At 44.5% G+C, this 27,187-nt stretch overlaps 1 long non-coding RNA gene across 1 annotated transcript in view; it reads left to right on the forward strand.

The window, feature by feature from the left end:
- The first annotated feature begins 17,395 nt into the window (after positions 1 to 17,395).
- LOC148894546 (uncharacterized) overlaps positions 17,396 to 27,187 on the forward strand; it is a 47,967-nt gene continuing 38,175 nt past the window's right edge. The window contains exon 1 of the long non-coding RNA XR_016115853.1: positions 17,396 to 17,690. This is a non-coding gene — a long non-coding RNA (uncharacterized LOC148894546). The remainder of the gene's footprint in view (positions 17,691 to 27,187) is intronic.

Genomic DNA, 27,187 nt, shown 5'->3' on the forward strand with positions numbered 1-27,187 from the left:
TCAATATTATGGATAATCCACAATCGATTGCAGCTGCAATCAAACAAAAAAAATAAGACTTTAATCGTCCAGTTCAAAATTAATAAATATTTGTTTTCACCATCCCTCACACTCAAAAATCCCCAGTCTTACAGTTCGGCAGCCGGGCGTACGGCAGCAGACTTAGTGACCCGAAATGGCGTCAGCTAGTCACGCATTGAACATCCATGCATAGGCTCAGATTAGAATGGTCCATCCTGATCACTGTAATCCATATTACTAGCCTTGATACGCAGATTAATCATATTTTAAATAAAATGGCCGAAAAACTCTTATCAATCCATTCACTCAACACAGCTGCATTCTAGCGGCGCCACTCACCCGTGAAGCAATCCTGAGCGACGGACACCAAGAAGGGAGGGGCGGCACACTCGAAGGGATTGTGAAAAGAGGGATTCGTCTACTGGAAGACCCGAGGGGCCCGCTCTCTCCGCCCTCTCGATGTCACCAGCTAGGACCTGAAGTCTTTCGGCACCAATAATAATTGGTGCCGTCCCTGGCAGAGGATGGTTAAATCAACAGGAAGCCAGATGTTGGACAGAAAGTTAGTTTAATCTTGAAGACAGCAGAGACATTGTGGGAGGTCTGTTGGGGTAATTCGCTATACGAACATATTTAAACATCGCTTTCTAATCTTTGTTTACGTTTTGGACTGCCTGATACATCATATCCTGCCTTCATTTACATGATGTTGCACACCATTACGTCACATCCTATCGCGTCACACCCTGTGCGCCATATAAATGTTCTCCCATTCCATCTATCGCTCTCGCTCTCTCTCCATGCTTCCTCCTTAGCCGACAACGCGATGTCCCCACTCTCTTCAAGATTAAACGAACATTCTGTTCAACACCTGGCTTCCTGATGATTTAACCATTCTCTGCCATCAACGCCGGTAGAAGCAATGACCCATGCACGAACGATCAAGATAAACCCATTATTATTGGTGCCAAGAACGACTCCAGGTCCTAGCTTATGGCTTCGGAAGGGGTGGGGGGGTGGAGTGGGCCCTGTGTCACTCTTTTTCCTTTGAGAGTGTTTGAGTGGGCAGCCCCTCCCTTTTTGGTGTCTGTCGCTCAGGATTGTTTCACGGGCGAGTGGCACCGCTAGCATGCAGCTGTGTTTTGATTGAGTGTATTGTGGAATTCTTTCGGCCAAAATAATTCTAACTACGATTAAACTGCGCATCGTCGAGATTGTGGGCAGGTGAATGTGGTAAGGTCGACCAATTCTTGCCGAGCTCTGTGGGTCTAGACCAGGCATGGGCAAACTACGGCCCGCGGGCCACATACGGCCCGTTAGGCTTTTCAATCCGGCCCGCCGAACTTGCCCAAATTATAGTACAAACAGTGTCTAAAACTCATGACAAAAAGCTAGCGAACAACAGGGCAGATAACTGAAAAGTTGCCTGCCCCATTTTTCCCAACTTGAAGCAAAATGAGACCAATCCGATTAAGAAACATTGTCACAAAGTATAAAGTTTTTTTTAAATCAAGAATGCACCAACTACAAATGCTACCTTGCTTAATTTACGGCAAATGCGCATGCCTGTAAATTTTGCTACAGTAGTCGATTGTCATTGTGGTGCACAATGCAACGTTTGCATTGATTCCTACGAGCCACTAAGCCCCTTTCATAAGTCTCACGTACACTTTACAGTCACGGTTTAATGTAAATTTACGTTTTGTAGCGTCACATATGTTGTTAGCTTCTTTTGAATCTTTCTTCTAGTTTGAGGTTCTGTGCATCTATTTTGGAAAATGACATGCAATTGCACGACTTTGTAACGCTTGCGAAAGTCCGGAAGAAAGAAGCAGGCTTCTGATTGGCTGCCGAGCCGAGTATGCAAATTTCAACTGCAGGTAGTCTATGTTTGTGTGCTCGGCGACGGTACACGTGTTTTGTTAGCGCGTGAAGGCGAGAGCGTCTGTGAGGAGTTTGTTGAGCGCGCGGTCAGGACAAACCATCTATGATTTGGTGGAATTTAACACAAGTAGGTATTATTGAGCTTGAATATTTCGTTGTGTAATAATATGTTTTGATTGTTGAAAGTGATTCCATTTTTCAATAAATGTTGATTTCTTTGCCCCTTCGATGGAAACTTAAAAACAGACGCAATCTTGATAAATCACAGTGCATATGTTATTTTAATCTATTTCCATTTCCTCCTCCAAGTATCTGCGAAATAGTCTGTAAATGCCATATCTTGCCTATTCCTTGAGACAAATTTATTAACTGATCAGGGATATTTTTCACATTTGAAAGACAGTTAATAAATTGGGTTGTAGTGTTTTTACTGTGCTATGAGGTTTGTACATACTACATTTAAAGGACAACCGGCACCATTTTTTGTTTTTGTTTCCCACTGACATCAGAAAAACGTTTTATAGCATCTAAAATACCCAAATCAGGCAGGCTGATATTTTTAGTTAAATGAAAAACACCAATAAAAATGACTTCAAAATGAATCCGGAAATGGCCAGTTTCAGAAGGTTGCTCGAGAATCAAAACAATGGCTTCAGATTCGGAGAAGATGTTTTCTTGTTCTTGTTCTTCTGAAGAGGAAAGCATAAATGTTTGCAATTGATTCTAGGAGTCCTCCCATATCAATTCGAGCCGTCAATGACAGCAATGTAGCACCCAGAAAAAGCAGAAGATTGCGCCCAAGCTCCGTTGGAAATGGGCTTATTTGTCAGCTGGGAATTTGTGTCAGCGAATATCAAATAGTTGTCTTGGTGCAACACACAACGATTCACCATGGCGTTATTTATGTGTTTTCCTTCTAATTTCGCCATCAACACGGATCAACACGAAGTTTTCAGACTAAACAAAGTACCCAAAATGCATTGTATGTCGCTTTCTCGGTCAGGGCGGTCCAAACGTGACGTCACATGGGGATCGTCATCAACTCGAAAACAAGACTTCATATATTCAGCGCAAGTCTTAAAACGTAAACTATAGCTATATGCTGTGGAATCTTTGTAAAATACGCTCAGTCGAAGTCATTTGAAGTGATTTTATAAATTATGGACATAACTTGTTCGGAGTATTTCCGGCCCAAACACTCCCTCCAAATGCTCCTGGCCCGGCCCCTCTGTCAAATTTTAGAACCCAATGCGGCCCGCGAGTCAAAAAGTTTGCCCACCCCTGGTCTAGACTTACTACGCTAAACTCTATAATGCTTGTACGGGTTATGGGGTCGGTTTCCGTACGCTCGGCTGCTGTGCTGTAAGACTGGGGAAATTCCGGGGGGGATTCTATAGAAGGGTTGAACTCCTGGAATTTTTCGTGCGAGGGCTGACGAAAAATTGATTTATTAATTTGGAGCCGGACGATTATGTGTTTTTTTTTATTTTATTGCAGTAGCAATAGATCATGGATTACCGTAACATTAATGCATTCACCAACACTACCGCATTGTCATCATTGCTAGCGATGCAGTGCTGTGGGGTTTCCAAGGGCAGCCCGTGCAGACAGAGAGCGGCCGGCTGAGGAGGGGACATTTGGAGGAGCCGTCTGTCCGTGACTTGTCTTTTGTCTTTTATCTTTTGTCTTTTTTGTGTTTCATTGTGTGCTTTTGTGTATTTCATAGTGTATGTGCGTGTATTGTGAGTGTATACGTTGACCTTTGGTCTGAGCTTCACTAAAACAAAGGGGGGGTGGGCTACCCAGAGAGAGCGGGCAGCCCAGTCCTCCCTCCTTCCTTCTCTGCCCGAAAGAGCGGGGGCAAGTTTACAGCCGCCTTTTAGGATCGGCAAATTGATTCGTGCTCCGAATAGGTAAATAAACGGAAATAAAATGAATAAGGATTGCATTAACATTCACAAACGTATTGTGCAAAAAACATTGTTCCTGCCGCATGTAATTCTGCCGCCCAGTTCTCTCTTTTTTCACAGGACGGGAGGCTGCATTGTCATTACAAGGTGACTCGACGGGGGTGCCATGCAGACGACTATCCTGTCTCATTGGGAAACCTGTCCAACCATGCCATCTTGAGTGAATTTGAAGGCAAAAGCAACATATTTTTGTTAGATTGGATAAAGTGTTTCCACTAAGAGAATTGACCACCTTGAAGTTAGGATTCCAATATTTGTGTCTGCGATTGGGACAAGTAATTTTGTGATCTGACTTCGGGCGACTACAAAATTGAATGAAAATGTGCACTTGTATATGTCCATGTTTAGACCTTAGTGAGCTCCTTTTGATTTAAAGCATTGCTGAATAAAGATTCAGGTTTATAATTATAGTTGAAGAAGTTATGCCCGGTAAATGGACATGAACAGATTTGGATGTTTAATTCCCAAAGAACTAAGGTCCTTTTGTTAATAAGAAATTAAGGATTTACTAAGGATATATATATATATATATCTATTCACGCACGGAGAAAATTACATGCAAACAGGGTCGGATATATCGACAGTCCCGGTTATATCGATATTTTTTCGGACTCCCTTGAATATCGATATAACGAGACTTTACTGTATATATATATATATATATATATATATATATATATATATATATAGGGCGGCCCGGTAGTCACAGTGCAAAGGTCGCCGGTTCGCGTCCCGGTCCGGCCTCCCTCTGTGGAGTTTGCATGTTCTCCTCGGGCCCGCATGGGTTTTCTCCGGGTCCTCCGGTTTCCTCCCACACTCCAAAAACATGCATGGCAGGCAGATTGACCACTCCAAATTGTCCCTAGGTTTGAGTGTGAGAGTGACTGTTGTATGTCTTTGTGTGCCCTGCGATTGGCTGGCAACCAATTCAGGGTGTCCCCGCCTCGTGCCCGAAGACAGCTGAGATAGGCTCCAGCAACCCCCGCGACCCTAATAAGGAATAAGCGGTACGGAAAATGAGATGAGATGAGATGAGATATATATATATATATATATATATATATATATATATATATATATATATATATATATATATATATATATATATATATATATATATATATATATATATATATATATAGGGCGGCCCGGTAGTCACAGTGCAGAGGTCGCCGGTTCGCGTCCCGGTCCGGCCTCCCTCTGTGGAGTTTGCATGTTCTCCTCGGGCCCGCATGGGTTTTCTCCGGGTCCTCCGGTTTCCTCCCACACTCCAAAAACATGCATGGCAGACAGATTGACCACTCCAAATTGTCCCTAGGTTTGAGAGTGAGAGTGACTGTATATATATATATATATATATATAGTAAAGTCTCGTTATATCGATATCGTTTATATTTATAATACTGCTTATTACGACACTATTTTCATTTCCCGTGCACATTTCTAGTCATTTTATGTATAATTAGTTCCGTTTAGTACGATTCGTGGTTTTTACGATAATCCGGTTACTACGGTGCTCTTTTTCATCTCCCGCCGGCCATTTTGCTACGTTTATATCGATACACGCCATCGGTCGCGCCATTGGCCTCGCCATTGGTCACGTGACCAAGTCACGTGTAGCAGAGCCATTTCCATTTTCAGACGCTAGCTCGTGTGTAGCAGACGAGATTGAAGTGTTTGTGTTAAAAGGTAAAAATGGGAAGCAGAAGAAGATTGATTACTTTTTTAAACTGCATACACAATACAGTAAGTTGTAAGCGTTGCAGTTTCCCTGTTGTGTTATATACATGCCCACTGTACTGTATATGTATGCAATCGTTTTTTGCAACAATGTTTCTTGTTTTGTCTGCTGAAGCGTGATTTGGAAATTATCATACATTCCCTACTGTGTATTAAAGGACAACCGATGTCACTTTTTATTCAAATGCAAAACACCAATAAAAATGACTTCACGCCAAGACGTCTTGCATTGCTTGTGAATCCAAACAATTGCTTCAGATTCGGATAATATGCTTTCTTGTTACACATCCAGTTATGAATATGATTCAAATACACTATAGAAGAAAGCACTGGAGAGGAAAGCATACATGTTTGCAATCGATTAAAGAATTATATGTGCCATTTTGAGGCAACATCTCCCACCCTCCCCCCCCCAAAAAAAAAAGAGGCACAAAATGGCGAGCTCAGGGCCAGCTCCGTTTCTTATATGGCGCTTGGATGCCCTCTTTTGGAGGCTTTTGTTAATGCAGTTCGGCGCAGGACAGATATATCGAGAGTACGGTTATATCGACATTTTTCCTAACTCCCGAGAATATCGATATAACGAGACTTTACGGTATATATATAAAATTATAATAATAATCCTCGTCTCACCCACCATGGGTTCTGTCTGTCCCCCATTTCAGCTCGGGTCCTCTACCAGAGGCCAGGAAGCTTGAGGGTATGCGCAGTATCCGTGCTGTTCCCAGCACTGCATCTGATGTTGTTCCCGGGATCTGTTGCAACCACTTGTCGAGTTTGGGGGTCACTGCCCCGAGTCCACAGGCACGACTGTCACCTTGACCTTCCAGGCTCTCTCCAGCTCCTCTCTGAGCCCTTGGTATTTCTCGATTTTCTCATGTTCCTTCTTTCATATATATATATATATATATATAATTTACCCATGCAATTTACCCGTGAGAACAATATTTTGAAGTCTCTCAGAGCAATTTGCCCGTGCTACATGAGTCCCCACCGATCTGCGTGCAGTCAGGTTGATGTCCCCACCGGGGCGCACAAACGAGACACACACACGCGCACGTGTGCTCACTCAGACACAAACGCACATGCGTGCGTGCACAGAGACACACACACACACACACACACACACACACACATATGATCTATTTTTGCTCTACATTTTGTATGAAATACGTCAGCCGTTGGAACATGTCTTTCTTTGTCTTCCTATGTGAGTGCCACTGGAATTAAAGAGAAGAATTCCACAATTGCCACATGAAATTAAGCAGGAGCCCTTGCAAGAAGCTGGAGTGGTTCAGTCAGCTTATGTATTTATTCACTCTCATGAATCCCTTGAATGTAACTCAAGTGAGCCCCTTCAGTAAAATGTTTTTATGACTGCATATTGTTCAGATATAAATGAAGAATAAGACACACCTTAGGGGCATATCACCTTTTTATATTGCCTTTCTACAACCTCAGTTGTTTCCCTCAAAAGATTTCACGACATTCATGCATTAACACAATGATTAATGATGATTACATTTGTTACCATGGAAGAAAAGTTAACTGCTCATTCAGACATTGTTGTTTAAAGTAATCTGACAGGGTGAAATAAGAATAAAAAATAGGAAATAGGAAAAAATGGGAATCCTGGAATTAATCTGTAACCCGTGATTTAAGAGATGCAAAAGACAAAACATGGTTAGGTTTCTAGAGATTGTTAATACAGTAAAGTCTCATTATATCGATATTCTCAGGAGTCGGAAAAAATATCGATATAACCGGACTATCGATATATCCGATCCTGTGGCATGTAAATTTTCTCCTTGCGTTCATAGAAATAGTATCGTAATAAGCAGTACTATCGATATAACCTATATCGATATAACGAGACTTTACTGTATTGGCCTTGTGCCACGTATCCTCTTTGGAGTCACAAGTGACCTGGAGCCTATCCGGATAATTTTTGGAAAGAGGGCATCTCTCTCATTCATCGGCATTCGACCTAAAGACATTATTAGGTCAATAGCAATTTTTTTTTGTGAATAATGTTATTAGTGTTAGAATTCTGTACTCAAGTATAGCCTTCTTTTTTTTATAAAAAACCATGTCACTTGTGTGGCTGTAGAACTAGGTTAATTTTGTGGTACTTGTTTTGTCCCCAAATAACTGCATGTGCACGTAACTCTGCTAATGGAGGTAGCCATGTCCTACTTGCCCCATTAGCCCAGCATCATTATCCTTGTCTCATCTAATCTGGATAATGGCATGCACACTGAGACTGTAGGTGGAGGTCAGAGAAGTATTTCTATTGAGCATCATCTTGCCACAACATGACAACAGTCAGAAGCTTTGACTCCATCTCAGACTTTGTAGGCTAATTGTCTGTAAAGCAATTGAACAAAAACACTGCCCTTTAACATGGTTACTGTAATAAAAAGTGAAAAGGACACATACACACACACACACACACACACACACACACACACACACACACACAAACACACACACACACGCACACGCAGACGCACACCGGGGAGTCAAGGGGCTAAGAAGAGTTTCAAGGCAGACATTGCAGCCTAGCAGGGGCATCTTATGAACAAATGCACGAACTAAAAAAAAAAACAAAACAGATGTCGCCAAGCCTCAGATCAATGCTGTCCCACCCACTCTGGTTTACCCGATTTCTCATCTAGGAGCACATTCTGAGCTTTTTTGTTGGAGACTTAGGACTGCTTTTGTCATGTATCATATCATGTATCATGTTTTTTTTTTGTTCTTTTGACTTCAAGACGGCGCCCCGAGAGTGGCTGCCTTTCCAGCAGCTCATGTATTTTGTTTTTCTACTTTCATTCCTTTCATCACTTTGCTGCTGTGAAATGTAAATTTCTCCACTGTGAGACTAATAAAGGCAAATCCAATCCAATCCAATCCATAGACTCTCAAATGCATTTTGAATGATTGCCTAAGGCCTTGACTTTGTGACTTCCGGACACTTGAGTGGGCAGCTTTGACAGTCTCAAAGTTAAATTGTCAATAATATACATGAATATTGCAATGGAAAGAAATTACAGGGGTGATATTGGAATTAAAACAATTCCATTTACTTTTAGTCGCAGCTGACTCAATGATTTATGCTCGAAGTTCCATAAAATTGAGAAAATAAAGTAAGTAAAAGTAATAGAGTTCAGACTGAGGTCGCCCTATTTTTCTTCCATCAATCAAATGTTTCTCTATTCTGTTTGGAATTGGTAACTGTTCACCCCTCACTGGAACAACTATGGAAGCAATGATGCAAATGCTCTTTTATCATTTGTAGGCAGGGGGATTGTGCATTACCAAACACAGTTGGATTGCTGTTTCTATATCCCTTGTATGGGAGCTGGTTTCAAGTTAGGGATATCAAATGGTAAAGCTCATTTGAACAGAGACACCTTACAGGAAAGTTTGTTAAAAACAAGCAGAAAAGGAGAGTCAGTAAAACTAACCCCAGTGTATTGTAGTTTCTATGCCATGTCCCTCCACTTTGAAAATAAAATGATCATACATGGATCAGAGGGCGCCTTTTCTGGAGCCAGGCCAGGAGATGGGGTTCGTTGGCGAGCGCCTGTTGGCCAGGTCTACACACATGGGGCCTGGCCAGGCTCTGGACCATTGTATGAACATCCCTCCTCTTCATCTGAATATCCAGACTCCTGCCCAACTGCTTCCCTGCTATAAGCCTGTCTGTCTAGCTGTTTTTTCTGCTTATTTGCCTGTCTCTCTAGCTGTTTTTTCTGTTTATTTGGCTGTTCAACTGGCAAATCATTGACAGACATTAGGAGATTACAGTGCAACACACGGGTAGTTTTGTCTCCGTTTTCTGCCAGAACCTTGTACACTGGTCCATCTCCCATTCTTTCAGTGACCCTGTGGACTTTTTCCTCCCAGTAAGCCCGGAGCTTGCCAGGTCCGCCCCTCTCAGATAGGTTCCTGACAAGTACACGATCCCCTGGCTGGAGTGCAATGCCTTTAACACCACGGTCATCGTATTTCTTCCTTTTTTCAGAACTCTTTTGACTGTTCTCGGAGGCAATTCTGTAAGAATCTTGCATTCGACAGGCCCACTTACGTGCATATTCCTGTCGGCTTTTTACTTCTTCGTCCGCTGTCAGACCAAAAACTAAGTCGATGGTTCTATTCAGAATGTTCTATTCAGACGTTCTACAGGGTTGCTCTGCGGATGGTATGGGGTGGTTCGGGAATGCACAATTCCAGACAACTGTTGAAGCCGCTGGAATAGACTGTTTTCAAACTCCCGACCTTGATCATGATGTAGTCTCTCTGGATAAGCGAACCATGGGATAAAATCACTAAAGATTTTCTCAGCAGCAACCTTGCCTGACTTATTCTTAGTCGGGTAGGCTTGTGCAAAACGAGTAAAGTGGTCTACCAGGACTAGAATATACTCATAGCCTCCTTTACTTGGCTCCAGATGGAGATAATCAATAGAAATGAGCTCAAATGGGGCACTAGTAGTGATGTTGCCCATGGGTGCTTTTTCCGGAATGGTGGGTCGTTTCTGTTTAATGCAGGAACACTGGTGAATGACGTAGTTTTCCATGTCGTGCTGCATGAATGGCCAATAGAACCTCTGCCTTGCAAGGTTGATCACCTTGTCAGCTCCAACATGACCCATGTCATCATGCAGGTGTTTAAGCACCGTCGACTTCAGCTTACTAGGGAGAATGAGCTGTTTCCATTTCCCCGCCTGTCTGTATAAAATCCCCTTGTCCAGTTTCAGTCTATTCCATTCGTGTACTAGTCTCCTTGCCTCTGGTCCCATTTGTCTTTTATCTTTGTCATTGGGGTTCCATCCCCTCCTCTTCAGTGTCATTACCTCAGAGATTGACGCATCCTTTTCCTGAGCAGCTCTGATATCATCTGGAGTGATAACGGGGACTGTCACCGGAAGAAAATCCTCACCATCAGAGATTAGTTGCAACACCGCCATCCATGGCACATCCTCCTCAGCCACAGACTTGTCCCCCTGCCATATGGTGGAAACCACGTCTGGGGGCAAAGTTTCAGTGTACTCCTCTGTGTGTCCCTCCATCTTAACTGGATAACGCGACAGTGTGTCGGCATCAGCATTCACCTTGCCTGGCCTGTACTTTATTGTGAAGTGGAAATCCGCCAATTCACCCACCCAGCGATGTCCAGCAGCATTGAGTTTGGCCGTGCTTAGGACGTACGCGAGAGGGTTATTGTCCGTGTACACAGTGAATGTGGGTGCATAGTAGAGATAATCTCGAAATTTGTCGCAGATTGCCCACTTCAACGCCAGAAACTCAAGCTTTCCAGAATGGAGATGATAATTTTTATCTGAAGGTGAAAGTGTTCTGGATCCATAAGCAACAACGCGAAGTTTATCTCCCTGCTGCTGATAAAGCACAGCCCCCAGACCTTCATTGGATGTGTCCGTATTAACACAAAGGGCAGATTAAAGTCTGGGTAGGCTAAAATAGGTGGACCAGTCAATACATCTACCAGGCGGGAGACCACATCACTGTGTTCGGGGCCCCACTGAACAGGGTTACCAGAGGGAAGCTGGCCTAACTTGGTGACTTTCCTTTGGCGTGCAGCGGTGTTGTGAACTGGCCTCTGGTCAGGCTGAGTGGCCCCCTCTACCAGTTTAAACAGCGGCCGTGCAATCCTGGCAAAGTCCTGTACGAAGGATCTATAGTAGCCCAAGAACCCCAATAGAGCTCTGACTTCCCCTACATTGCGTGGTTCTCTCTCTTTTAACTGCAAAACGGCTTCCAGGTCTTTAGGGTCTATGCGGACACCATCACTTGACACGAGACGACCCAAGTACCTCACTTGTCGTCTGAACAGTTCACATTTATTCGGACGTAGCTTTATGCCATGCTGCCGCAGCCGGTTAAGCACTTTCTTCAGGTCCTCTACGTGTTCATGAAATGATTTTGAAAATCAGAGCACGTCATCCAGATAAGGAGAGCAGCATTCGTCCCTCAGGCCATCAAGAACGTCCTCCATACATCTTTGAAAGGCTGCTGGCGCATTAGTTAGGCCAAACGGGAGGCGGAGCCACTCGTACAGCCCCCAAGGGCTGCTGAAAGTCGTTAGATGCCTGGAACTGGCATCAACAAAGCCCTGGTGGTAAGCGCTGCCTTGGTCAAGTATTGAGAACCAAGAGTAGCCCCGCAGGTTATCTAGCAGATCTTGAATGTGTGGGAGTGGATGACGATCAGGGACAGTTTTGCGATTTAGCTCCCTAAAGACAACGCGCAAGTTTTTATCTTTTTTTCTAACACAGACGACAGGAGATGAGTATGCTGAAGTGGATTTTCTTATCCAACCATGGTGAAGTAGGTTTTGCACATAGTCTTTGACCTCTTGGTAAAGGGGTTTTGGAATGGCATTGTAACACTATTGCACTGGCGTGTTGTCAGTGAGTTGGATCTTGAGCTGCAGGTTTGGAATGCAACCTATATCAGCATCACCTCTTGCAAAGACATCTGACTCTTCATACATGTCTCTGGCAATCCCCTGTTCTTCCTCTTTAAGATGTGACAAGTCAACCGGAGGATGCCACTTGTCTGTGGTCAGAGCCGAGCAGATTTGAACGGTGGGACAGTTTGGCGGCTTTGGATTGTCGGAGCACTCCTTAAAGGGCACGACCCCAGTAACTTCCTCAAGTGAGCCGAGAACAGTTCTCTGTGGAAGATGAATGTCATGTTTACTAACATTCTGAATTGGAATTTTTACCATTTTTGTCGGCCCACTGGGTACATGTACTAACGAGGAGAACGGCTCTAGCCCATCAGGGCAGCTGTTCCCTATACTGGGCTCAAATAGCATTGTTCCCCCCTTGGCCCATGCTCTGACTCTGCACTTCACCTCCCATACCTTGCCCGCAGGAAAAATGAGTCCCTTCTTCCCAACAAACACAGGGTACTGGAGGAATGTCTGATCAGGGCCCAATTTCTGAAGCACAGAAATCAAGGTCTCTACTGTGCGTTCACTGACACTCATGGCTTCTTTCAGTATGGCTCCAATGTCCACCCGTTCATTATTCTCTTTGATCATTTCTGCAATCACATTTCTTCCTAAGAGAGGACAGTTCACACAAGTCGTACTGATTAGTATGGGCACTTGTATGTCAGCATGTCCATGGCTTCCACTCCGTATCTGCAACCCCACATTTACCCATCCATCAAAGGGAACCGCTGTGCCATTCGCTGCAGATACCTCAAACGGTTGGTCCGGAAATAGGGATGAAAGTGGCTGAATGGTTACGTTGGGCAGTGCTTCCTCTACCCACGCCCTACTCACAACGGTCACTTGAGACCCCGAGTCAAGCAGCATTTGGTGTGGGACCCCATTTAGTGCACATGAGACCATACATCGCTTGCTACAAGTTGTGCTACGTGTTTTTTTTATGTTGACTGACACTGCGTCGTCAGGCTTATGGATGTTACTGGTTCAACCAAGTTGATTTGTACTGGACGCTTATCATTGGCATTGATCACTGGAAGCCTCACTCCAGTGACCTTTCCCCGTTTCCCAGTGCATTTCTTTGTAGACAGCCCACAGCTCTATGACCTTCCTGACCACAAATGAAACAGTGAGGGCAGCTCTTAATGTTCTTCCGCACACAGGCCTGACACCTGCCCCTAGTCTCATTCGTTGGTGTCTGGGGTCGCGTCGAGGATCGAGTCAGAGACGGACCTGGATCTACCTGAGGCGCCGATTCTGTAGATTTAACAACTTGGGCAAAGTGTTTGATTAGTGCGGTCACTTGTGCAGTCAGCTCGAGAATGGCAGCACGGTTAGCCTTTAATTCAGAGTCAATTTTGGTCTGGTTAATCTGGTCAGTTTGATTAGTTTGAGCAGCATGGACATTCACAGATCGATTTTTAGTCACAGTACTGAGGCGTTTCACCCTCTCAGCCTCTTCACTTGTGGACTTGGTAAGTTGTTCTAACAGGACATCATCACGAACCTGTAAATCTGTAAGGAATGGTTTGAGATCACATCTGACATGATAATTCTTCTCATTTAGCCCTTGATAGAGTGTGTGCAGAAATGTACCTTGGACAAGTTTTTGATCTTAACCAAAACCTGCACCTGGTTGTTGTGACCCAAACATAATTCTTTGCTTCAAACCCATCAGTCTATATAAAAATTGCTGTGGGGACTCACTGTCTTGCTGCTGAGCGGTACTGAGTTCGTTGAAGAGCTCAGAGCTGCTCTTATCTCTGATATGTGATCGTAAAATAGTTTTTAATTGTGACATTGTAAGACACTCTGTATCACTTAGCATGTCTCGGAATGTTCCAGGTTTAGTTATCTTCGACACAGTGCGGATAACCTCAGACTCGCTAAACCCTTCTTGTAGTCCCTCATCCATTTGTCTACACAGGCAACGGTATGACAGTTCAGACCCGGTGTCAGAAATCTGACCACCATAAATTTTGAAATCCCTCCGTGGAAACAGAGCAGCTACATCTGTGTACTTCACCACCTGCTCGCCCATACCGGAGGATAAGCCGGCATGTTCAGGAGGAGCACCACCTGAACTGTTGGCGATGATCCTGAATGGCGATGGAGTGGTGACGTTCCTGCCCGGTGTGTGGATGTCTCTCGGTGGAAGATATGGAACCTCAACTTCTCCTCTCAGGTCGGCTCCTTCCCCAGTAGGTTCCTCCGGGGCATATAGGAGCTCGCTGATCATGTCATCGAGGTGAAGGAGTTGAGACATGCCTTCATCTTCTATGTGTCTTTATTTGTCACCTCTGACATAGTCAATAATCACATCAAACAGTTCTGGTTCACTAAGGGCCGCAAGGTCCTCAGTATCACTTTCATCCACTGCGCCGGCAACAGTTAGTAGCTGATTGACATTCAAAGCTAATAGTCTCTTTTGGATCTTGAAAATCAATACCCGTCGTGGAGTTGTGGGAGCCATCGTTAGCCCCTGAAGCCTCTACTTTCTGGAGAACGGACACTACTACAGTCTTCCCTAAAGCTTTAGGCACAGGTTCTCTTCGTAGCAGCTCCCACTCTGCCCACTAGCGGCATGTATCCCGGACGAGCCCCCAATTGTAACCGGCCTCAGGCCTAGGGGATACCTGGGTCGGTCCAAAGGCGTCACAGGCAGGTAGCACTGTGAACGACAAGGAAAGACGACACGAGACAACCGTGTTAATCAGCTTCACACAACGGCATTTATGACCATTTACTCATCAAAACATCAATTCAGCAATTTCAATATTAGAATACATTCATGTGTAGATCTATACATTCAACATCTATACATTGCAAATATCCTCCACATTCGCACATGCTTATGCACGTCTGCCCGCTCGTGTGTGTTGTACTGGGAACTTCAATTGACATCCAAAAATCCAAATTCATCAAAGCCACAAAATATTCATCAAAGCCACAAAACAAGGTTTCATATATAGCATCGCCCAATAAGTCCCCAATTACTTTAACATCTTGAGAATGTCTAACACTTATTATTTTGAATACCTCTGAACGATGAGGAAAGACGACACGAGACAACCGTGTTAATCAGCTTCACACAACGGCATTTATGACAACTGCGCATGCGTGAGCTGAGCCTACATCGCCTTCCTCTGTTCCATTCACAGGCGCGTAGCACCCTCTCCTGACTTGGTAGTCTAATCGACTAACATACAATAACAGAGGTCGTTTCTAACCCCCTACAAGGGCACCACACTCTTGGGGAATGACGTTGCAGCCAACATCACTCACCACCAAAAGTGAAAATTTTTCGGCAATGATGATCTAAGCTATTGCCACTCCCCCCTGTTGAGACAGGAAAAGTCTCAATTTGCCAATTGGGAACGTGTTTGCGCGGAACATGATCCGTCTTTGACATTGCACAGATCATCAATTTGCATAAAACTGTTTGTCAATCATTGGTCAAAAATTGTAGAGGCCAATTTTTGGCACGTCTCCCAATTCTGAAAGAAGCTGGTTAGCGCGGAAGCCCTACACAATATATCTGATTTTGCCTGAATCTCTGGCTGACATCGGTGCCCACTCAACTCATAAGCCAATTTCATTCTTACCGGCGAGAAATTCCTTTAATGTGCACTGCAGTTAATTAATAATAATAATAATAATTCGCAATCATAACAATCTTTACAGGTTATCCTACACTTTTAGTCGTAACTATAAGTTACTTTTGAACTGACAAATGTCATCACTGTATGCAAAGGCAGCCAGAAGATAAATTAGCATCTGCATGCTGTCTTAATGCTGTCTTGGATTTCCTCCATCGCATCTCCAACGTTGAATACTTTTCATTCAATCAAGCCTAATTGTAACAATTCGTAGCTCGCCACATGGTTGGATGAGAAATATGTGCAATAAAAATTGTCATGCATTACAATAAATGCCATACATTATGCTTTTGGAAATCAAAACTATTCTCAATATGGGCTTTATCATCTATCACAAATCATCAGGTGGCTGTGTCAACTCTAGTTCTGCATGTGCATCCCACCAGCCGTTGCGGCCTCTCCTTTGTTGGATCTCCTATGACAATTGAAGCAGAGATTAAATTTTATTTCCAAAGACACCAAGAATCAAAAATCAGTTCAGATAATACTGTTTTTCAGCAGCATCTTCCTAGGAAATCACAGTGGATGCAAATGGCTTGTGCATCCCACAGTTCATAAATTCGCCCTGCAAATGGAACAAAATCTCAACCACCATCTCAGCTGTTTGCGAATTGTTGCGTTACACATCATCTGCACAAAAAGCATAATGAAAAAAGTTCAGGCATCAAATTTTGCAACTCAATCTTTCCCTCTTGAAATTAATTTCTCTGCTCAGAAACTAATAAAGGTGCATCCGATCAAATTCAATTTGTTATCGTGTTCATGAATCAAATCATCTGTTCTTTGATTTCAGGGGATGACAATTGTCAGGTAATGATCACGTCACAATCATTATTTTAATACATCTATAAACTTTCTTTCTATGAAATGTCCAACAATATCAACTGGTGAATCTCTGTAAGGACTTAATCACCAACAAATTTAGTTACATTTACCTTGCCAATGCCATCCAATTCAAGATAAATGTTCCTGTTATTCAGTCCAATTGACTGACCATTTTATTTACTTTTTCCAATTGAACTGTCATTTACAAGAGGCCAACCCAGTGGGGCCCCAGAATTGCCTCTGGATGTTTTAAACCCCTCTTTGAAGCTCTGTGCTGACAAAAACCCTTGATAAGAGGCATCGTAAATAACTCTGGCTTGTTGCAAATGCCCTAATCAAGCCATATGCAGAACAAGGTTTAGCTTTTTTTTTTAACAAAACTAATCCTACTATTTTATAAATTCACTCTTTGATTCTGTCATTTTATACAATTTCCATTTCATTTCGCATTTGCCCAAATCAGGATTTCAAAATGATTTATCTTTCATGGAAAAGGGAATGTAGCTTCATAAGAGTGAATTAACCATAATCATTTATCATCGAATCTAGCAACATCTATCTTGCTCATTTCAGTTCAATTTGAGAAAAAAATCCTTATTTCTTCAATTGAACCCTGACAGAGGAAAAAAACGTGAGCAAAAACATACATTGTTTGTTATCCTGAGGAATGCAATGGTATCACTGCTTAAACACCATCCCCCAGTTTTTGACACACAGCGGGCCCCAAACAGATCCCAGCAGTAAATAAATAACTCTAAAACGCAAACGACCAATGTTCAAATCGCTCTTGAGAACAATGTGGCACAATTTCAACGCTGATAATTTTACAAATTCACTGTAGTTCGGCTTCTGTCTTATTTATTTGTTCACTCAGTCTAATTTGTTTGCCTATTTAATTCAGTTTTTGTTTCAAGTAGACGGCATTCGTAAAAAAGCTACGGAAAAAAGAAACAGTGTTATGTCAGGACGTCGAGCGCAGGTGAAAGTCTCCTCGCCGCATGGTTGGATAGGTCATGGATCTATGGCACCCGATCGAGTACTCTTGTAATGACAAGGCAGCCTCGGTTCTGTGGAGAAGAGAGGCATCGCGGCAGAATCACATTTGGCAGTAAGAATGTCTTTTTTACATCTCTTTTTTACGTCTTTCGTTTATTAACTTATTCGCGAATGAATGAATTTGCAGATCTCGGAATGTGGCTGTGAATTCACCCCCTAGCCCCCTCTTATGGGTAGAGAAAGAAAGATGGGGAGGTGGTCTGTCCGCATCTTTGCTGGCAGACAACCCACCCCCTCCCTTCTTTGCTTAGTGAAGTTTACACAACGCGCGTACATACACAACAATACATAAAAACACACAATGCATGAACAAAAAGACGAAAGACAAAACACGAAAAGGGAAGACAAGAACACACACAAAGACTGCTCCCCCAAACGCCCCCCTCCTCCAGCCGACGAGCCTCTGCCCCCCTGGACAATGAAACTCCCTGGGAAACCCCGTAGCAACGGCTAGCATTGTTGACCACGTGCTAGTGTTCAGAATCAGAATCAGAATCAGAATCAGAATACCTTTATTCGTCCCGCAATGGGGAAATTTGCAGTCCACAGCAGCAATTGAAGAGGGATGGGGTTGGGGTGGGAGTGAAAGGATAGAAAACAAGATATTCTAAGCATAACAAAATAAAAATGTCAACTGTATACTGTACAAATGTAGTTGTGCAAAAACCGTTCTATAAACAAGACTGTACATAGTGCAGAATCAAGAAATGCATTTAGATATATTGCAACAACCCATATTTACAAGTGTCCAGTTTTTTTTTTTTTTTTTTTTTTTCACATGTGATCATTGGGAATTGTGAAGCCTGACAGCAGTCGGTAGGAACGAGCGGCGGTACCTCTCCTTCTTGCAGCGCGGGTGTAATAGTCTCTGGCTAAAGGAGCCACCCAGAGCTGTCAGGATGGGCAGGAGGGGGTGGGAGGGGCTGTCCGTCATAGCTTTTAGTTTAGCTAGCGTCCGTCTGTTGCCCACCTCCTCTAGAGAGTCCAGCGAGCAGCCCACGACAGAACTGGCCCGCTTGACAAAGCGCTCCAGTCTTTTTCTGTCCCGGGTGGTGATGCTGCCTGACCAGCAGACAATGCCATAGTGGATGGCTGATGCCACCACAGAGTCATAGAAGGTCTTTAGGAGTGACCCCTGAACTCCAAAAGACCTCAGTTTCCTGAGGAGGAAGAGGCGACTCTGTCCCTTTTTGATTAGGGCATCCGTGTTTGTTGTCCAGTCCAGTTTATTGTTGAGAGTAACACCCAGGTACTTGTAGGAGGTCACCCTCTCAATGTCCGAACCCTGGATGTTCAATGGTGCAGGTGACGATCGATTGTTTCCTGCAGAAGTCCACCACCAGCTCCTTGGTTTTGCCGGTGTTGATCTGGAGGTGATTCTGCTGGCCAGTCCACAAAGTCCTTTGTCAGTCCCCTGTACTCCCTATCGTCTCCCTCTGTAATGAGGCCGACAATATCTGAATCGTCAGAGAACTTCTGAAGGTGGCAGGTTGGGGTGTTGTAATTGAAGTCCGAGGTGTAGAGGGTGAAGAGGAATGGAGCCAGGAACGTTCCCTGCGGCGCTCCGGTGCTGCAGAGAAGCCTGCCCGACTCACAGTTCTTTACTCTCACGTACTGTGGCCTGTTTGTGAGGTAATCTGTAATCCAGGATGTGAGGTGATGGTCGACTCCGGCATGCCGCAGCTTGTCCCCCAGTAGCCTTGGCTGGATGGTGTTGAAGGCACTGGAGAAATCGAAGAATGTGATCCTCACCGTGCTCCCAGCATTCTCCAGGTGCAGCAACGGCGTATGGAGGAGGTAGATGATGGCATCCTCCACACCGATGCTGGGCTGGTAGGCAAACTGTAGCGGGTCCACCGATGAGCTTGCCAGCGGTCGCAGGTGGGCGAGGACGAGTCTCTCCAGCGTCTTCATCAGGTGAGACGTCAGCGCCACCGGTCTGTAGCTGTTGAGCTCTTTGGGGTTGGCAATCTTGGGCACTGGGACCAGGCATGACGTTTTCCACAGCTGTGGAACTCTGCCCAGCTTCAGGCTCAGGTTGAACAAGTGCTGGACAATGACACACAGCTGGTCGGAGCAGGTCTTGAGGAGTCGGGAACTGATATCATCCGGACCTGCTGCCTTCCTCACCTGCATCCTCCTCAGTTGGTTCCTCACCTGCGCAGTTGTGACAGACAGGCATGAACCAGGAGGCAGAGTGGCGGCTGAGGGTGTCGCAACGGTTGGGAGGGCAGATGTTGGTTGTGGAAAGCTTGTCGTGAGAGGGGGCAGGGAGGGTAAGGCCACAGTGAGAGTTGGTGCAGGTGCAGCTACAGGTGAAGTTGACGGTGGGCCGGGGGCGGCTGGCGTCTTGTCAAACCGATTGAAAAAGCGGTTGAGTTCATCTGCCCAGTCCTTGTCTTTTTCGTTCAATGTCACTGGGCTTTTGTGGCCTGAGATGTTTTTCAGGCCCTTCCAGACACCAGCGACATTGCTGGCTTGCAGATGCTCCTCCATTTTCATCCTGTAGGCCTTCTTCCCCTCTCTGATCTTCCTCCTCAGTTGGATCTGCACGGCCTTCAGTTTCTCTCTGTTGCCCGACACAAAAGCCCTTTTCTTCTCCTTCAGGAGGACTTTTATGTCGGGATTAATCCATGGTTTATTGTTGGCAAAACACCGCACAGTCCTGGTGGGTACGGTGTTTTGTTCACAAAAGTTAATGTAGTCTGTGATGGTGTTGGTGAGTGAGTCAATGTCCTCCCCATGAATCTCAGTAAAGAGCTCCCACCTGGTTGAATCAAAACAGTCCCGCAGAGCTTCTTCAGCTTCTGTGGACCATCTTTTGATCGTGCGGGTCACAGCAGGTTGCCGCTGCACAAGGGGTTTGTACACAGGCTGGAGATAAACCATATTGTGGTCTGCTCTTCCGAGAGGGGGGAGGGGGGAGGGTTTGTATGCATCCTTGGCGTTTGAATAAAATAGGTCCAATATGTTATTGTCTCTGGTGGCACAAGTTACATACTGTGTGAATGTTGGGAGGGAGAATTTTAGGGAAATGTGATTGAAGTCCCCTGAGATGATAAACAATCCGTTGGGGGACTGGGTGTGCAGCTTGTTTACAACAGATATGAGGGCATCGGAGGCAGCGCCGCCATTTGCCGTAGGGGGAATGTACGTCGTCACGGCTATGACGTGTGAGAATTCCCGTGGCAGGTAATGCGGCCGGAGGCTAACGGCTAGCAGCTCGATGTCCCGAGTGCAAATTTTTTCCTTCACCATGATGTGCCCAGGATTGCACCATTTGTCATTCACAAATACAGCAATCCCCCCTCCTTTCTGCTTACCGCTGCCTTCATTTCTGTCCGCTCGTACGAGTTGGAAGCCCTCCAACTCTGCGTGGGCGTCCGGAGTGATTGCCGAAAGCCATGTCTCCGTGACGAGTAGCAAGCTGGCTTCCCGGAAGTCCCTCTGGTGCCGCGTTAGCGCCGCCAGCTCGTCCATTTTATTCAGGAGCGATCTCACGTTCCCCATGATGACGGACGGGAGAACGTGTCGGTATTTCCTCGTTCTTTTGCGGCGATCTTTCCCGGCCCGACATCCTCGTTTCCTCCTCTTCAGTTCATCGGGGATGTCTGGTGCGGCGGCCGCTAGTCCGCTATTAGCCCGCCACGCTAGTAGCTGGTCTGGGAGGGCTCTCAGGGTCCTGTTGACCTTATACAACTCCAAGCATTCAGTGATCCATGTGTGTGTGGCATCGAGTCATATGCTTTCTTGTAATCAATCCAGGCTGTGCACAGGTTGGTATGTCGGGACCTGCAGTCTTGTGCGACTGTTCTGTCAACCAGCAGCTGATGTTTGGCACCTCTAGTATCTCTACTAATGCATTTCTGTGCTTTGCTCATGTATTGATGCATGTGTCCGCTTATCTTAGCCGCAATGATGCCTGACATGAGCTTCCATGTTGTGGAGAGACAGGTTATTGGCCGGTAGTTGGAAGGAACTGCACCCTTTGAGGAATCCTTCATGATCAGGATTGTTCGCCCTTCGGTTAGCCATCCTGGGTGAGTCCCATCCATCAGCAACTGGTTCATTTGTGCTGCCAGGCGCTCGTGGAGAGCTGTGAGTTTCTTTAGCCAGTAGGTGTGGACCATATCCGGGCCTGGTGCCGTCCAGTTTTTCATACCTGAGACTCTTCCTTGTATATCTGCCGCTGTGATGATAACTGGGTTCTGTTCAGGGAGGTTGCTGTGCTCCTCTTTCAGAATCACCAGCCATTGTGCACTGCTGTTATGTGCGACCTACTTCTCCCATATGCCTTTCCAGTATCTTTCAGTTTCCAGCCTTGGAGGGTCTGCTCTGCTGTTAGAACCCTGCCACTGAGCGTACACTTTCGCAGGTTGTGTTGCGAACAGCCTGTTTATTCTTCTGGCCTCATTCTCTTTTGTGTACCTCTATAGGCGACTGGACAAGGCCTGGAGCCTTTGTTTGGCAGTTTCGAGTGCTTCAGGTATGGTTATCTGCATGTACCTCTCGGGTATTGGCCTTTTATTCACACCTCTCTGGGTCTCCGTCAATTGACTCACATCTTTCCGAGCTGCCTTGATCTTGGCCTCCAACCATCTTTTCCATGGTGGGTAATGAATCTTGTGGCTCTCATGGTTGCTCTTGTAGCCAAGCATCTCTAGGATCACTGATGCTGAGGTGTATATCAGCTCATTGGTTTCCGTGATCGTTCCGGTCGGGATCGTTCTCAGTGCTGCATTCAGTTTCCATGAGACTTTCGGGTGGTACTTCACATAGCCGTTGTAATCGGTTTCTTAGTTGCCCAGTTTTCATTCTTGCCATGATCTTATCTCTCAGGTCAGTTGCTGCCTCGCTCAGCATTTCATTCATTGGGCCTGGCTTCCCAATCTCATCATTCATTGGGGCTTGCCTCCCAATCTCTGGTTGAACCTCTTTCTCTGATGTGGCAGCCTGGAGCCCTTCACCTCGGAATTTGCGTTGTACCTCATCAATCTCAAGTTGTGACAGCAATTGCCGTTTGTGGATATTAACACTGAGCTACTAGTTGTTTCGTGGTCAACCGTGACTGTGGGTTTCGAAGTAACCATTCAGCCCCCATTCTCCGCATGTAACCCCTCTGACTAGGGTTGCTTGAGTAGTAGCATTCCCACAGAGCCATGTTATCTCATCTCGTCCATCTCCGCTTTGTTCCAGTCGCCCATTTTTCATCAGGGTGCTCTGGTTCCCCAGCACCTGACGCAGACCTTGTTTTCCCGGGCGACGTCTGAGCCGGCATGTCATTCCATTTATTGTCTCTCATCATTGTATGAGGTAGGCATTAGCGTGAAGGTTCTTGCCCAAGGACCCACACTGGATGATGTTTTTGTGCTCATTTTCTCTGCCCCAAGTGGGATTCGAACCCTAGTCTCCCATATATATATATATATATATATATATATATATATATATATATATATATATATACAGTAAAGTCTCGTTATATCGATATTCAAGGGAGTCCGAAAAAATATCGATATAACCGGGACTATCGATATATCCGACCCTGTTTGCATGTAATTTTCTCCGTGCGTGCATAGAAATAGTATCGATATAACCGGGACTATCGATATATCCGATATCGATATAACGAGACTTTACTGTATATATATATATAGAGAGAGATAAAATGGCTCGAGCTGCGTATATGTTAATATCTTCTCATAAACCTGATCAACATGTTCCAGTTTTTCGCAATGCTTCGAGAGGAGAGATTGTTCCAAGTTTAGATACCATTTTGGAAATTGAAAATCAGGTTATGACCGAGAGCGGGTTGCGATTACCAGTATGCGTTGTAATGTGGTCAAAACTTAGGTTTTATAGATGAGGATAGATGTTTATATGTGCTACCGTTAAACACCAATGTCACCATTTTACCCATATCTTCACATCTTTGGTGGTTATGCGGTTGGAAAGTATATTCTTTTATTCCTCCGAGAGCCTACGGTTTGTGCGCACCTGTTACTGTAACTGACAATACTTTCATCGTTACCAGTCGTCCAGTGCACCATCATGTGAAAAGAAGAGTGTCGTTTAAGCCCCATGATTCGATTTGGGTAACTGATGTTCCAGAACAATTCAAACACCATAGCACTGGTAGTAAGGTAATGTTAGCTCTTTTTCCACAAATTGGAGTGGCTAAAAACATGCTACGAATTGAAACAATTGACTACAGATTTCAAGTTTTTGTAAATGCCAGTTTGGAAATAGCTGAAATGCAAAATACTGAAATTGCAGCAATTAGACAAATGGTGCTGCAAAATAGAATGATTTTGGACCTTTTGACAGCCCCACAAGGGGGCGTCTGTGCTATGGTGGGTGACGCTTGTTGTACGTACATACCCGAAGAAGCGAATTCCATAAACATGACTGATGCTTTGTCTGTTATCAGGGATCTTAGAGATGCCATGGCCAAAGATGGACGGCTTGATCACCCGTGGATCTTTGACGGGCTTTTGGGGGGCTCTTGGAATACGACTTTGGTCAGAATGTTTATCCCTATCGCAATTGTGATTGTACTTATTTTCTTAGTCATTGGTTGTATTATTCCATGCTTAACAGCAACACTAATGAATATGATACCTAATTCTCAGGTGAATTACGCAAAGGTTTTGTATCAACAAATGCACGAAGGGGACCCTGTGTTGTAGCTAGGAATAGTACACCATGGCCAGAGTGTGGTTGCTCCAACAAAAAAAGAAATGGAGAGCCGAGAAGGAGTTTTCCTCATCAAAATTCAAAACTCTCACAAATGGAGAGGTTGCAAATCACAGCAGTAAAGTTATGACAGAGGTTTTTCGCCTTCTCCATGGTGTTAGATTAGGTTATTGGATTGGATATGCCTTTATTAGTCTCACAGTGGAGAAATTTACATTTCAATTAGATAATATTAGATAAAGTTAGATAGGTTAGATAGATTAGATAAAATAATCTAAGATAAAGTAAAGTAAAATATAAAGAATGGTACCCCGTGCAGTTAGTATGACGTGCATGCATGAAAACCGTTTTGAAATGTATGTACTAATGTGTAAATGTGCAACAGGAGGGAATGATCGTGTTTTTATGCACATTCGTAAACATTATGTTATTCCATGTTTAGCTTAGTCCATTTTATGTTATATTATGTTTAGATCGGTAAATATTATGTTATTGCATGTTTAATTTAGTCTACATGGATGTATGAAGCTTGTTAGTTGAATCGTTGTGAAAGCAGGATGTAACAAGTTTTAACTTTCAGTCTAAATGTTCTCCCAACAAACTTGTCCGTAGCTGATTGGACAATAGATCGCTGCTGTGTGACTTCCAGTACTTGTCCGTAGCTGATTGGACAACAAATCGGAACCGTGCAATTAGTCATTTGTTTCAAACATCTTTTGTGACGGTTCCCTACATTGTTCATCACTGGAGAATGTATGTCCCAAATATCCCATGGGAAAAGGTTTGGACCCTCCCATATACATTTTTCATCACAAACAAACAAAGGGAAATAACCTACAAACTTTTGCACCGTTGCTTTCCTGTTAAACATAAGATACGGTCCTTACAGGATAGATCTTGTACATTTTGTGAAGCTGAGCCTGAAACTGCAACTCACCTCTTCTGGGCTTGTCCCGTCACTACTCGCTTCTGGAAAAACTTTGTCAAATATGTTCAATACATCTGTGTAAGCTCTCAGTCGTACAGGAGTGGTCCATCGATGAGAAGGTTTCTTCAGCCGTCATCTGTACAAAAGTGAAGGTTTCGGACGTTTCGCCTCCTATCCAAGAGGCTTCGTCAGCGAACTAAAAATTTAGTTCGAAGCCAAGATCCAAGAGGCTTCGTCAGCGAACTAAAAATTTAGTTCGAAGCCTCTTGGATAGGAGGCGAAACGTCCGAAACCTTCACTTTTGTACAGATGACGGCTGAAGAAACCTTCTCATCGACAAATATGTTCAATGTAAAATCACTTCTCCGTTCATATATCACTGCAAAGACATGTTCTTTGGATATTACAACAAGACCAACGATAAATATTTTATTATTAATTTATTAGTTTTTCTTGCCGAAACCCCTATTTGTAATATTTCAAAATGAAATGAAACTATATCAGAAAACAATTCAACCATCTGCCGACCCAAACGCTATCAAAACACATGATTTGTTGATGAAATATGGCATAGGATGATGTGCTTGCCGAATCATCTGGTGCCCCCCCCCTCCTTGTTGTCAATTTCACTATGTTGTGCAGACTCAATGAAATGTTAAAACCCCGAGCACCCCCCCGCCCCCCGCTTTTTCTCTCTCTCTTCTTCTATTTTTCACTTCTCTCCTCTTTTTCCTTTTTGTATAATGATTATCTGTCAGGAACTTTCCTGTGCGATCAGGTATTGTCTCTTACGCGATTATGTCACATTATATATATATATATATATATATATATATATATATATATATATCTCGTCCATCTCCGCTTTGTTCCAGTAGCCCATTTTTCATCAGGGTGCTCTGGTTCCCCAGCACCTGACGCAGACCTTGTTTGGCCGGGCGACGTCTGAGCCGGCATGTCATTCCATTTATTGTCTCTCATCATTGTATGAGGTAGGCATTAGCGTGAAGGGTCTTGCCCAAGGACCCACACTGGATGATGTCATTGTGCTCATTTGTGCTCATTTTCTCTGCCACAAGTGGGATTCGAACCCTCGTCTCCCACATTCCAAACCGATGCCTTATCAACTGAGCTATCCAGCCGCTGTCTCAGGTATGAAAAACTGGACGGCACCAGGCCCGGATATGGTCCACACCTACTGGCTAAAAAAACTCACAGCTCTCCACGAGCGCCTAGCAGCACAAATGAACCAGCTGCTGATGGATGGGACTCACCCAGGATGGCTAACCGAAGGGCGAACAATCCTAATCATGAAGGATTCCTCAAAGGGTGCAGTTCCTTCCAACTATCGGCCAATAACCTGTCTCTCCACAACATGGAAGCTCATGTCAGGCATCATTGCGGCTAAGATAAGTGGACACATGGATCAATACATGAGCAAAGCACAGAAAGGCATTAGTAGAGATACTAGAGGTGCCAAACATCAGCTGCTGGTTGACAGAACAGTCGCTCAAGACTGCAGGTCCCGACATACCAACCTGTGCACAGCCTGGATTGATTACAAGAAAGCATATGACTCGATGCCACACTCATGGATCAATGAATGCTTGGAGTTGTATAAGGTCAACAGGACCCTGAGAGCCTTCGTTGCAAACTCGATGAGGATGTGGAAAACCACACTTGAAGCCAATGGCAAGCCACTAACGCAAGTGTCCATCAAATGTGGCATATACCAAGGTGATGCACTCTCCCCACTGCTGTTCTGCATAGGACTGAACCCCCTCAGCCAGATAATCGCCAAGACAGGCTATGGATACCGCCTCAGAAATGGAGCTACGATCAGTCACCTCCTCTACATGGATGACATCAAGCTGTATGCTAAGAGCGAAAGGGACATAGACTCCCTGATCCACACAACCAGGATC

The sequence above is a fragment of the Hippocampus bargibanti genome, linkage group LG08, assembly GCF_051943395.1.
Source record: "Hippocampus bargibanti isolate YZ-2025 linkage group LG08, ASM5194339v1, whole genome shotgun sequence".
NCBI lineage: Eukaryota > Metazoa > Chordata > Actinopteri > Syngnathiformes > Syngnathidae > Hippocampus > Hippocampus bargibanti.